The sequence below is a fragment of the Lactuca sativa genome, chromosome 3, assembly GCF_002870075.4.
Source record: "Lactuca sativa cultivar Salinas chromosome 3, Lsat_Salinas_v11, whole genome shotgun sequence".
Taxonomy (NCBI): Eukaryota; Viridiplantae; Streptophyta; class Magnoliopsida; order Asterales; family Asteraceae; genus Lactuca; species Lactuca sativa.
The window spans coordinates 208,389,212-208,403,256 of record NC_056625.2 but is presented as its reverse complement, the minus strand read 5'-3'; positions in this window follow the sequence as shown (position 1 = coordinate 208,403,256).

Genomic DNA, 14,045 nt, shown 5'->3' with positions numbered 1-14,045 from the left:
TTCACAAGAACAATCATGTTTTCATTGTACATCGTTTACTTTACTTTTCGGATTTGGAAACTAACTTTACATAAGAAAATATGGGATTTTCTTGGATAAGCACTTTTTTAGGAAACCAAAGGAACTCATACATTTTCAGAAAACTAACCGCTTATGAACTCACCAGCTTTATGCTGATTTTCAAACCGCTTGTATTCTCAGGTTCGCATTAGACAGGTACCCGAAGATCTTTTTGTTCGAAGACGAAGTTCTTAGAAGACTCGTTTCGTGTTGTTTATATATGATATGTATCACTTGTATAACTTATGCTTTTGAAACGAATGAAAACTTTCATATATGTAATGTAATGGTTGATTTACTTTACTTACTATGTACATTGGATTTGATACTCAACGTGGAGTCAACCCCGGAAATGTTTCCGCGGTTTTCGGGGTGTGACAGATTGGTATCAGAGCCCTTGTTTATAGTGAATGAAGTATACCAAACCTTACATGGTATAAAACTATAAACATTAAGGGGCCTAAGTGCTCTGAACTAAAAGTATCCTTCAAAATATAAGTATTTTCAAAAGTATATAAGTATACCGAACCGTCGAGATCTGTAACTACAAGTAGAACAAAACATAAGTAAATGGGTGTTGTGTACTGCGTTAAACCTGGGTAGTTATGTAGTCGTGTCTAGGATCAATATATCCTGGCCAACTATATTCATTCGAGACACGGCCAACATGTGCTTGGGAGTGACTGTGGTATGCGGCATGCCTAAAACTTACCCTAATACCACAAACACCGAACCAGCGTCGTAACGAATCATGAAATACTATGGGAGTATTTCTTGAGCCAATCCTTGGTAGAAATCCTTCTTCACGCATTGTTCTTTGATCATTCTCTTAGCGATATTTTTCTTGTCTTGATAACTCTATCCTTCTTTATCGCTTATTCAGTATATATATGTCATATCTCTTGATTCAATTCAGAGGACTCATCATCTTCTCTTCCTTGATCTTATTAGATCAAGATGCCTCCAAGAAAGAGACCCAGCTCCAAGACCAACCACCCTCCGCCACCACCTCCTCCCCAAATTGATCCTGTAGTATTCCAGGCAGCTGTTACAGCCGCAGTGGCAGCTGCCATGTCTCAACGGAACTCTGACGGTTCCAGTGGTTCGGGAGGTGGTACCCAAACCCAAAACCAAGAAAGCCGTCAGGGACACCGAAAAGAGGGTTCCTATAAAGACTTCATTAACGCGAAACCCACGTCCTTTGATGGCACTGGAGGTGTCATTTCCCACACCCGATGGTTCGAGAAGATTGAATCCATCTTTGAAATTTGCGCCTGTTCAGATTCAGACAAGGTGAAGTTTGCCGCCTGCACCTTTATCGACAAAGCTCTGACTTGGTGGAATGGCCGAGTCAAATCCCTAACCTTACTTGTAGCCAACGCCATAGGTTGGGAAGCTATGAAGGAACTTCTGCTGGCTGACTACTGCCCTCGAGGCGAAATGCAGAAGTTAGAACACGAACTCTGGAACGTGAAGATGAAAGGTTCCGATATCGCTGCTTACACTTCCAGGTTCGACGACTTGGCACTACTCTGCCCGGGAATGGTTACCCCGGAGAGTAAGAAGATAGAAAGATTCATCTGGGGGCTGACCCAGCCAACGAAAGGAAACGTCATAGCCGCGAGGCCGGATACATACGACAGCGCCAAACACTTAGCACAGATCCTCATCGATCATAGCGAAGACCTTGAGGAGGCAGCTACCACTCCTGAGCCGACAGTGAGGAATGGTGAGAAAAGAAAACTTGGGAAGAAAGAGAAAAGTCAGGCATCACACGAGTCTTCGAAGAGACAGCAAACGGTGGCAGTTCACGCTGTTACTTCCCTGCAACTGTTTCTGTTGATGGATCCTCAACCCGAAAACCTGCCAGTAGGTATGCTGGAACCCTTCCTAGTTGTGACAAGTGCAACTATCATCATCTTCCTTCCGGTCCATGTATCGAGGTAATTTGCAACAAATGTGGCATAAAGGGTCACATGGCGAAAAACTGTAAGACACCAACCCAATCAACGAGTCAAACTTCCGGAGCGGGCATTGGTCGGGCCTGCTATGGTTGTGGAGAAGTTGGGCATCTTAAGCGAAACTGTCCCAAGGCTGTAACACCTGGCAACACCGGAAGAGTTCTAGCGATATGACAAGAGGAGACAACCACCGATCCCACCGTTGCCACATGTATATTTCCCTTGTTAAATTTATATGCCTGTGATTCTTTTCGATTCTAACACCGAAAGAAATTTGTTAACCATCCATTTGAACATCTTCTAACCCCGTCGTTTATGAGTAACCGAAAATGTATATCTTCGAGATGGTTATCACGTGAGAACAAGAACGCTTGTGTCGTATCCGTAGATTGTATTCTCAATCCAAGTGATTATTCTTTCCATTTGACCTAGTGACAAACTTTTTATGAGATGCTTTGATGTCACCCTTAGCATGTAATGACCGAGCCTCATTCATGCTGTCATTCCTAGTTTCGAGAAAGCCATTTCGTTCTAACCTTTCCCCGACTCGACTTTCATGATCTTCGTACATCAAAGCTTAAAAAGTCTTCCCATGTATCTCTCGTCCGAGTGATCATCGAGAGACGAGAAGTCTACGATTCTTTCCCCGATACTGTTTCCAAAGAATTCTTGAAAATTCTTTCCGAACGCACAGTCCAGTCTCGCATCGACCTAATCCCAGGAATTTCCTCGTAGCCAAACCTCAGTGAGCACGATGTGTGCAAGTCAGAAATCAAGGCTTGATGCGATCACTACGAGGTAGTAGTGGCGCCCTTCGGTCGAACCATTTTCTTGGTCCGTAGATAAGCAAAGCAGTCATACTCGTAAACCCCTCCAAAGGCAAAGGCAATAAAGAATTAGTCGACACCGGGAACATCCATGGAAACCTATCGATTCTTGGGTTCTTCCGTCTATAATCTTAGACTCATGTAGAAGTTTCCCTTAGAACCACCGGACCCTTAGTTACTCTGCCATGTGAAAATGTACCCACTTGTTGGAGGTCTTACTCTGGAAAGACATAGTACGCCTTGGGAAGTGCGTAAAACTTAACTTGTGGAACCTTAGACTCTTCGAGATCCTCGTTAGGAATCGATTCCATATCCCTCTCCGAGCTATCTTCAGGAATCTCAGCAGCGAGCATCCGGTATTCCACATCATTTTTGTGAGAAGTGCTAACCTGACGAAAACCTTAGTCACTCTTTGACGAGGTCAACACCAATGAAAATCCGAACCTTCATGGATGAATTAATTGAGATCATGGATTGAGAGCTCAACCATGCATAACAAAGCCACATCCTGACAGTGAGGGTTCGCTGGAATGTCAAGCGGAGACCCGATTCCACTTAGGAGCTTGAAGACCCGAAGCAGTAGATTCATCCTTATATCTCTTTTCACTTCCTGATCTGTGTTCGAATCTTTGAATTTCGGGACGAAATTCCCTCTAACGGGGGGATAATGTAACAACCCGAAATTCATATCCCTAAATGTAACCCTTCTCGCGACTCGTTCTGATCATCCAATCGTCGTTTTCGATTTCGTTTCCGATTCCGACATTTTATTAAGTCATTAATGTGGATTTTATTTTATGACTTAATGAGTGTCTTAATACCCTTAGAACTCATTCTAATGCCTCATATTAATGATAGGAACATTTCTAGAATCAACCATATCAGGTTACGTCAAATTGGCCGGGTGCAACCAAAAGCCCCGTCTAACGCCGGTATCGGGTAGAATTCTACCATGTCCCGAACTTGGACACTATTTAAAGTGATCAAAGTCTTCATTTTGAAGCTTTTTCTTCATTCTACAACTATCACTCCAACCTCTCTCCTCAAACTAGATTTAAAGGTCCAAATCTCAAGTTTAAGGCTTCAATTCTTCAAGGTATCTTCCTATACTCATTGTGTATCATATTGGACCTTCAAATTCGAGATTTATTCATGATTTAGAGCCTTGTATATGATTTTATAGCCCAAGAAGGTGCTTAGGCCGTAAACCCATATTTAAAGGGTTTTTAAGCCCTTAAACCCTTCCATGACTCAAACTAGACCTAGATATGACTTTTAGAAATTTGGTAATGGACATAGAACACTTCAAACATGATTTTTGAGGGATATGTATGAGTTTACGGCCAAGTCATGTGCTTGGGCCGTAAACTCCTCAAACACGGGTGTATACTTATTTCCAATGTGTTAGAAAGCCATCCAACACCACCAAAAGCCTTGGAATAAATCATAGAACCAACCAAAAATAGTTTAGGGACCTTAAACATAACAAAACCTCACATATGAGAGTTTACAGCCATAGAACCAGGGCCGTAAAATCCTAATTATAAGTTGTTTGATGCCCTAAATTCACCCCAAGTCTTGCAAAATTAACTAGAATCACATGTGATTGTCCTAAGCATCACAAATTAAATATGGTTTGAGCATGGGAGAGTTTATGGCCGTAAGATCCAAGTTTATAGCCGTGAACTCTCAAATGTGATGTATATGTTGATTCAATTAAATCCATGGCATTAGAAAAATCCATTCCAACATTCCCTTGTCCATTTAAGCCATTTTAGCACTCAAAACCACCCAAAAATGAGTTCACGTCCGTGAACTCATGTATATAGGGGTATATGGCTGCAAACTTCATTAGGGAGTTTACTATTGAAGAGTAAACTCAAATCCCAAGTCCCTCGCTTCAATTCCCGTCCGTAGATGTCACCCGGGTCACTCGAAACACCCGTTTTGAGGTGTTTTCGTTCATTGGAGTGTGACTTCATATCTAATTAGAGTTTGTGAATCTGATTAGATATATTTGTATGCCATTTCATGTTACATAGGAACCTCGCATGTTATCAAGCCTCGATTCGACATATAGCATTCCGTTCGACACATTTCCGCGTCCGGTGAGTTCATACCCCTACCCTTTTTAAATGGTTTTTCAATGTTTTCAGGGGAGGAATACAAGCAAAAGTACAAGAATATCTTGTACTTAAACTTACGATTTCAGTTAAATGGTTTCATAATTGTATATTTTTAAGAATTGAAAACCTTTTAACAAACTATTTTTAACTTGCAGAGTTGTTTGTTTTAACCCGATTTTCAATTCTTATTATACACTGTTATATTTTGTACTTTACGTTTGATTGTTCACACTTAAACTGATAGGACACATAAACCATTGTAATGTCTGTAATAAAACACTAAGGTTCCAGTGTAAAAGACAGACACCATCAGAAAACATAAAACATCTGTATGTCCTTAACAATACACCTAGGCTCGAGTGTGATATATAAATACAATCATAATACACAAATCAATTGTAATGTCCTTAATAATACACCTAGGATCGAGTGTAAAGGACAATCACCATAAGATAACACATATATATCATTTGTAACGTCCTTAATAATACACCTAGGATCGAGTGTAAAGGACAGTCATCATTAGATAATACCTAGGCTCGAGTGTAATGTCCTTAATAAAACACCTAGGCTCGAGTGTAAAGGACAGGTACGTTAGAACTTAGCTAGTCGTAGATACTACTTTCCTAGTCGAAAAGTAAAGAGCAATCTTAAAGATTGGAGACACGTCCTTGTAACACTTCCTTGACACGAGATAGTAGAGGACTAACCCTGTAACCAGAATCTCCGAACGTAGGAGAGCGTGGCTTGAGTGTATAGATCTATACGGGACTGACAATCCTACACCTGGCTGCTAGCTACAGCCGAACCGAAAGGTTCAAGGGTGATGAAAGTCATAAAAAGGATACTGGCCCTGGTCCGAGTCATCTCTAGTCTAAGTACGGTTAAGGACTCGCAATCAGGATTATTAACACTTTACACATAATTATTAGTTTTATGTTCGTAATAAAACTAATGTACGTATGAGGATGACTGGTGCACACACATACACACATTCAGGAAAACATGGGGTTTTCCTGGGGAGAACACTGAACCTAACTAGAATCGGTAAAGGTACACACATATTCACACATTCAGGAAAACATGGGGTTTTCCTGGGGAGAATACTGAACATAACCAGAATCAGTAAAGGTACACACACACAGTCAGGAAAACATGGGGTTTTCCTAGGGAGGACATTGAACATAATTAGATTCGGTAATAGTTCACACACACACACAGTCAGGAGAACATGGGGTTGTTCCTGAGTAACCGTAGTACGTAACTAGAAAAGTGTAACAATTTAAATAACTGAACTACATTTCACAAGAACAATCATGTTTTCATTGTACATCGTTTACTTTACTTTTCGGATTTGGAAACTAACTTTACATAAGAAAATATGGGATTTTCTTGGATAAACACTTTTTCAGGAAATCAAAGGAACTCGTACATTCTCAGAAAACTAACCGCTTATGAACTCACCAGCTTTATGCTGATTTTCAAACCGCTTGTATTCTCAGGTTCGCATTAGACAGGTACCCGAAGATCTTTTTGTTCGAAGACGAAGTTCTCAGAAGACTCGTTTCGTGTTATTTATATATGATATGTATCACTTGTATAACTTATGCTTTTGAAACGAATGTAAAACTTTCATATATGTAATGTAATGGTTGATTTACTTTACTTACTATGTACATTGGATTTGATACTCAACGTGGAGTCAACCCTGGAAATGTTTCCGCCTTCGGTTTTCGGGGTGTGACACATTCTGTGACCTGAGCGGTGCTATTTCCATTTCCTTTGGGAAAACATAAGAGGTGTTGAGATTTCAGTTTCTAAGCTTGGGGGTAAGCCCTGAGGGTTAGCATCGATGGCGATCTTTCACCATAGTATTTGGGCAGTATGTCTGCCACGAGGTAAAGATATAGCATGAGTAGGTTGTCAGTTGGGACTGAGATAGTCAAGGACAAGGATGCACTCTACTTGAGTATAGTTGGGCATGTATTAGCTGCAGCATCGGACGATCAAGAGGAGTATATGGGGGCGGTGGCTCTTATTGTCTATGATGGGTATCGAGTGTGGTAATGAGGTCTCCGCTCTTATGATAATTCACGTGACGGAACGTTGGTTGAGGAGTTGAGGATGATAGTTCATTATTACCAGACTAAGAGTTAGGGTTACTACTGGACAGTTGAGATGTTCGGTAATGGGATGGTATGAGATTCTGAATGACTAGAGGCATTCATGATGAGAAGTTTCTGAGGATTTCATTTGAGATTCAGGGTATTTGGAGTTTCTTGATCTCTGGCGGGGAGATCATCGAGCGTTGCGCAGAACCTTCCAAGGGTAGGTGTGATGTCACTGGTAGAAACAGTCTGTGGGTTAGATTGTTAATGCACCAATCGGTGATGGGTCGAACCCTAAGTAGGGGAGAACCAGGTATTTTATTGAAGGGATCAGAGATTTGTTCAAGAGCGGTTGGAGAACTGGATATAGAGACTTGCGGAATGGATTCATGAGACCAGGGTTATTGGTGGTCGAGCGAGGTGCAGAGCAAGGTAATGCATGTTGTGCGTGTTCAAGAAAGGATGAGTGTCTCCACGACAGGTGGCTATTGGTCGAAGACCTTGTGGTGGTTAGGAATTCTTCAAGGCTATAATGGTGAATTCGTGGGGTTGACTCGTAAGGTTAGTTTGGCAGTTGAGAATTTCTGGTGCAATGTATGGGCTGGTATATGCAGTTGGGAAGGGCAGATGTTGATTAGGCAACCAACTTCCGGGTGGTTAAGAGTATGCTTGCACGAGTTCTGAGCATTAAAGGAGGGAGTTTCGGATTATCGTCAACATTTTCTGAGTAATTGACCATTTCTTCATGTTTCAAATTGAGAATTGGAATATTCTGAAATTTCGGGTTGTGTGACAGGAAGATTAGTGGTGCAAGGAATTCTGCATGGATGCGTTGCGTATCAGAGTATGATATCGCAAATAGGAGATCAGTGGCTGAAGCAAGACATTGTGAGGTTCTTCGATGGTGTACCGAGGTATCCGAGTTTAATGCCTTGAATTTCGGATTATTTTGGGTCTTGAGTTTGAGACGACAAGTGGTGTATCAAGTATCTATGGTTCCAGTGGGATCCCTTCGGCTAATGGCAGCAAGTGAGGTTATTTACGAAAATTGATTGCAGCGAGAAAAGGGGGTTGGTCGTGACAGTTGCCGTCAGGAATTGTGATGCATAATTTGGATAAGTGTGAGCACCTATCTATGTTGGTCCGCAGAGCATGAGTTAGTGGATACAGTAGGGTGTTGTGATGCTACGGGGACCCATAGTACTCACTAGTCAGCGAAAGGTTGTTGTGGTGCTACGGGGAGCCGTAGTACCCACTAGTCAATAAGAGGTTGTTGTTGTGCTACGGGGAGCCGTAGTACTCACTAGTCAGTGAAAGGTTGTTGTGATGCTGCGGGGAGCCGTTGTACTCACTAGTAAATAAGAGGTTGTTGTGATGCTGCGGGGAGGCGTGGTACTCACTAGTCAGTGAGAGGTTGTTGTGATGCTGCGTGGAGCCGTAGTACTCACTAGTCAGCGAGAGGGTGTTGTGATACTGCAGGGAGTCGTAGTACTCACTAGTCAGTGAGAGAGTGTTGTGATGAAGTACTTGATGGGTTTTGGTCATAAGACATCCTATGTGCTCATACAAACCCTAATGCTTGGATCTAGGTTTCTCTATTGTACATGAAAGTTATCCAAGACTATAAACCCTAATTCTAGCATTCAAGTAATCATATTAACATAAGAATAGGTTTAAGATGTTACCTTGATTGTTATGTAGCAATAACAATCCTAATTCATCCTTGTATTGACCTTAGAAAAATTATAGTCACAATTGTCGCTCCTCTAATGGTTCACTAACACCATAAGCAAGAGGATGAAGAGGAGAGAGGATGGAGGCTGCCCTAAAACGTGTGAAACCCTAGAAGGTTACTTGGCCACGTTTTTGGGTCATAAGGGTCTTATATATAGTGAGGCTATTAGGATTATCTAACAAGGAAACCCTAATTTGGATGCTTAAGCCCTAAGCAACCCATGGACTCCTTTAATTAGGGCCTTGGACGATTTCCTCATGGGTTTCCCCATAGAATTCGTCCACTCCTTAATTTAAGACAATCCATAGCCCAAATTGCAATTATCCTATAATTACAATTCCAGTCCCTTAAGTTTAATTAATCTCTTTTAGTCACAAAACTAATTACCAATTAATTATTGACTAATATTAATTAAACAATATGATTTCTCCTTTAATATATTATTCTCAAAATATATTAATAAATCATATTTAATCCTTTCTCTCCATAATTCATCCTATCAAGTTGCTTTGGTGAAGGCAAACCAAAAGGACCATGCACCATCGGGTCAAGTACATACCAAAATAGTTATGGACTTAGACACTAATCCAACAGTCTCCCACTTGGATAAGTCTAATAACTATTATGCGTATGACTTCAGATCCTAATCTGCAATCGTAGCTTTCCAAAGCCGCTGTCAAATCTGATCCTATCAGATACGCGTGTCCTTAGATAAGGGATCATATATTCCTCCATTCTAGATATCATATGAGATATGATTTCAAATCATTCTCTTTGTACGATATCTCGATTCCCGATTTATGACGACAGACTAATTGAACAAATCAAATTAGCCCTAGCCCGGCCGAGCATTTACGTTTGTCATCACTAAATCATCGAGGGGCCCAAAGATATCGCTTTTATCCTACTTTGGATAAAAGGAACGAATAAACTTTGATACAATGCTTGCTTGCACTCACTCACCGAATTACACACAACAATATGTTTTATGACACCAAGTTACTGGTGCGTTTACATATTATCAATATGCAACCGATTCGCAAGATACAACTCACACATCTCGGTTTCAAGAATATAAGATGTTATCGTCTCACCAATCACTCGTGATACAATTCATGGAGTGATCCAAGTGAGTGTGGGTTTAATCCAATGATCAAATCATATTCATAAGCACTCTTAAACGTTGCAGCAAACATTTGCTTATGTCTAATACTCTTTTAGACAATCCACACACCAATTCACGACAGTCTTCATTCATATCTACTTCCAACATATGAACGACTGTGGCCCATTCGAATAATTCGATTATTCTTAATAAATTCAATTATTCTGGAAGTCAAAACATGCAAATGTGAAACACAAGAATAATACTAATCCCATATGGCCTCAAACCTTTGAGTATAAATAAAACTCCTTTTATTTATCACCATATCGATTACTCATTATTTGTCGTTTCGGGTAATCAACTACTTACTTGAATTATTACACTTGTCCCATGCTCTTAGCATGCACACAATGTTTACCTATGGTTCTTACTTTTGTGAAATAGATCAAATTGAACACATTTCCAATCATTCTCATTTCACAACTCCAAATCCTTTTTCATAAGTGTGAGAATATCAAATTCTTGTTACTTATAAAATATGCTAGATTCTAACATTCTATGCAATGATCCTTTCGTAATGTCACTGCACCAAAGTCACAAAGACTATTGCCAATGATATTACAAAGTCCTCTATCGGACATTGTTACAAGACAATTCCTTAGATATGATGTCTCTCACTCAAAGTACATTCCTTTGAACATCCTTTTGCATAAAAGTTTCTAATCTAGACATAGATTTTCAATATTCAATTCCCAATATGGACACGCTTCCATATTTTCCATATGACAACTCATTCTTAATAGAATCTTATCTATTCGTAATGATGTCGATATGGTCCATCCAATATGGAAACATTTCCATAATTTCCATATGACAACTCATTCTTAATAGAATCTTTTCTATTCATAATAATGTCGATATGGTCCATCCAATACCATGCTTCCAACTACTCACAAGCGACCAATCCTCGTCAAACTTTGGATTGTCCTTTGATAGTTGTTTAATTATTTTAGTCAAAACCAATTCTAGTCCCTTTTCCCTCTAAATGCGCTCGACATTTGGAAAATTTTAGAATGTTCAAACATTAAATCATTTACAATCGATCCTATACCCGAAGCGTATGGGACACGACGCATAATGTTTTATTTGCTATGTTCTCAAAATTCGAATTGTGAAGAGGAATGCCGTAATCATAATCGAAATTTTAAGAACACACTATGTACCCTTGACTAAATTTATTAACATTTCTCAACCTAATCCTTTAGATTTGAAATGAAGCACAATATTCTCTCCCTTAATTATAGCAAAACAACTTTACAACCCTTACAACTTTGCAAGGTATAACTCTTGTTTTCTATAATTAATATTGCCAACTTGCAATACGTTCCTTAATAATCATACAATCATAACTTTTATGCTCCCACTATCATGATGATTATTATAAACATAACACTTATGCTCCCACTAGCTTCGACATGTATTCAGAAACAGCTAAACTTTCAGAAAACAATACTTATTGAATTTCTTAAATTCATGTTTCTAATACTTAATGCTTTGATAATCTTTTATGAAGGCCTCTTATACATCTTTGGCTTAGATAGTTCATATGTGTGTCTAAACAATTAAGACTAATTGCCAAACCTCACAATTCAAATCATGGAAAGGGATACCGTAACCATAATCGAATTTGAGAATGCAATTTTACAATCACTATCTTCTTAAAATCTTTCTTAGTGAAAGCATTTCCTTACAATCATTTTCATGAAGGAGGAAATCTTATGACACTTAGATTTAAACGGTGTATGTGTTCCTATCCATGTGAATTTGTTAAAACCAAAGTTTTACGACAAATTCAAACTCATATGGACCAAACTTTCTTAATCCTGATTTCTTGCCTTATGGTAGCACAGCTGCCCACCACGTCTTCCAAGTAGTTAAGCAGCTCACCCTTTCCCATCAATGTACCTTTCATTGATTCAGGTGCCTTGACTTTTATGCATTCAAAATGAGAACTCATAGAGCTCACTTGCATAATTAACTCAATTGGAATAGCACAGAAACAAAATAACGTCAACACAATAGGTTGTAAACCTCAACTCGTGTGCTAGTGATGATCGATAAGGTTTATTTGATTTGTTCTTAAAACTTTTCAAGACCATTAAGACTCCCACTGACTCCTTGACATATAAGATTCTTTTGTCAATAAACATTTCTTGACAAACAAATATTCAAGAGTTACTGTAGCATTTATCAAAACACTTCATAAATTGGTCCTAGTTGGTCTTTTTCTTATTCAAGACATCACAACTTTCCACATTTGATGAATGTTATAAACCTTCTTAATACTTATCACTCAATTTCACAATCTTAACTCCAAGACTTGTTTTTGGAACGAAGTATGATTGACTTCTTGATTTAACCATTTCTTCAATTCTTGATTCCTCTTCTTAGACATACAATTGTACTAAGACTCACTTAGAGGATCAATTGACATATGGTTCTTAATCATTAAGACCCATCATAAAGCATAAAAGGTACTCTCCCTTCTTCTTAGAATGGAGAAACTTTTATCTTTCTGCCTACTTGATTCTTCTTATTCGTTCTACTATTGATTTAAACCTTTTTCAATCAATCTAGAATTACACTTAATCTTGTAAGTATAATCACATTTACTAAACCTTTAGTAAATCATGACGAATATCTTTGTTACTCTTATGGTGGACTTGATCAACACACAACTTTGTGTACTCGATCTCCTAGTCCTTCACTTGACACTTTGTCAATGAATTAGTCTAATTTCCAAAATATGAAATTTCTCATTCATCGTGCAACCAATTTGCATGATTCCAAGTTTCTCTCCAATTGAAACTTGGGCGATGAGAAACTCTCCCTATTTGGTAAACTCTCGACTTTCCATAAATAACATAAAAAGAACCAAATCCATTATTGCTAATAATATAAACATTCAAACATCAATTTTTCATATACGCCATTGCAAGGATAAATAAATAATATAAAATCGAAATTTATTTTATTGCGGAACAAATTTGTCCTTACAATGCAATTCATTGAAAAACTATGCTAATACATCTTTCATAGCAATCTAATTCTAACTCTAAGTAGTAGCTCAAGAATCTAATATTCGAGAAATGCGATCGAAATCCATTCCTTCACGGTTAGATTCTGCTCACTTCTTCCCTTAAGCTTCCTTTCTTTTCTTCGATCCTACAAAACATCAATTGTAATCTCATCACATTATGTATTAAGAATCTAGAATAGAAGCTTAAAAGAGTTAGTTAATGGATTTTACCTATATTAGAGCCATACGTTTCGACTCTCCCATCTCTTAGATCTCTTAGGTAAATGGGGCAGCTTCGTCTCCAAGGCCCCTTCTCTTGGCAATAAAAGCAAATTGACTCTTTTGGAACATGACATAGATCTACTTCAGACATTGCCTTTCTCTTTTGATCAAACCTTTCGATCATAGCATGTCTTTCGTTGTCATTGTCTATATCCATAGAGGTCTTGAAGGCAGATTCACCAATCAACTTTGCTTTTCTATTGTGCCAAACCATTGCTGATTCAGCAGCAATAAGCATATAGGTGAGATCTATAAGGGTCACGTCGCGGTTCATCATATAGTACTCTCTTAAGAACTCACTATATGAGTTAGGAAGTGACTGAAGAACCCAATCAACATCCATTTTCTCACAGACAACGGATCCCAGCATTCTTAACCTATCAATGTGTGACTTCATCCCTAGGACGTGTGCACACACCGACTTTCCTTCTTTATGTTTACTTGCCAAAAGGGCTTGAGTGATATTGAACTTTTCAAGCCTTCGAACTTGTGGGTTAGGGAGAATAATTGGAGGAGGAGGAGGAAGTGAAGCTTGATTTCTTGTTCCTCGATCGAATCGTGGAATATCATCTTCATGTGGAATGCTTGTTCCATGGGATTTGAGAAGACCATAGTTGTCGAACTTTGACATCTACAAAACGGGAGAAATAAATTCAAGTTAGTTGATTGATTGAGTCCTTAATAAATCACCCAAATGAGATATTAAGGCTAGGACCCAACACAATACGCTGCAACCTAGAAAAGGGATGCCGTAATCTAGTT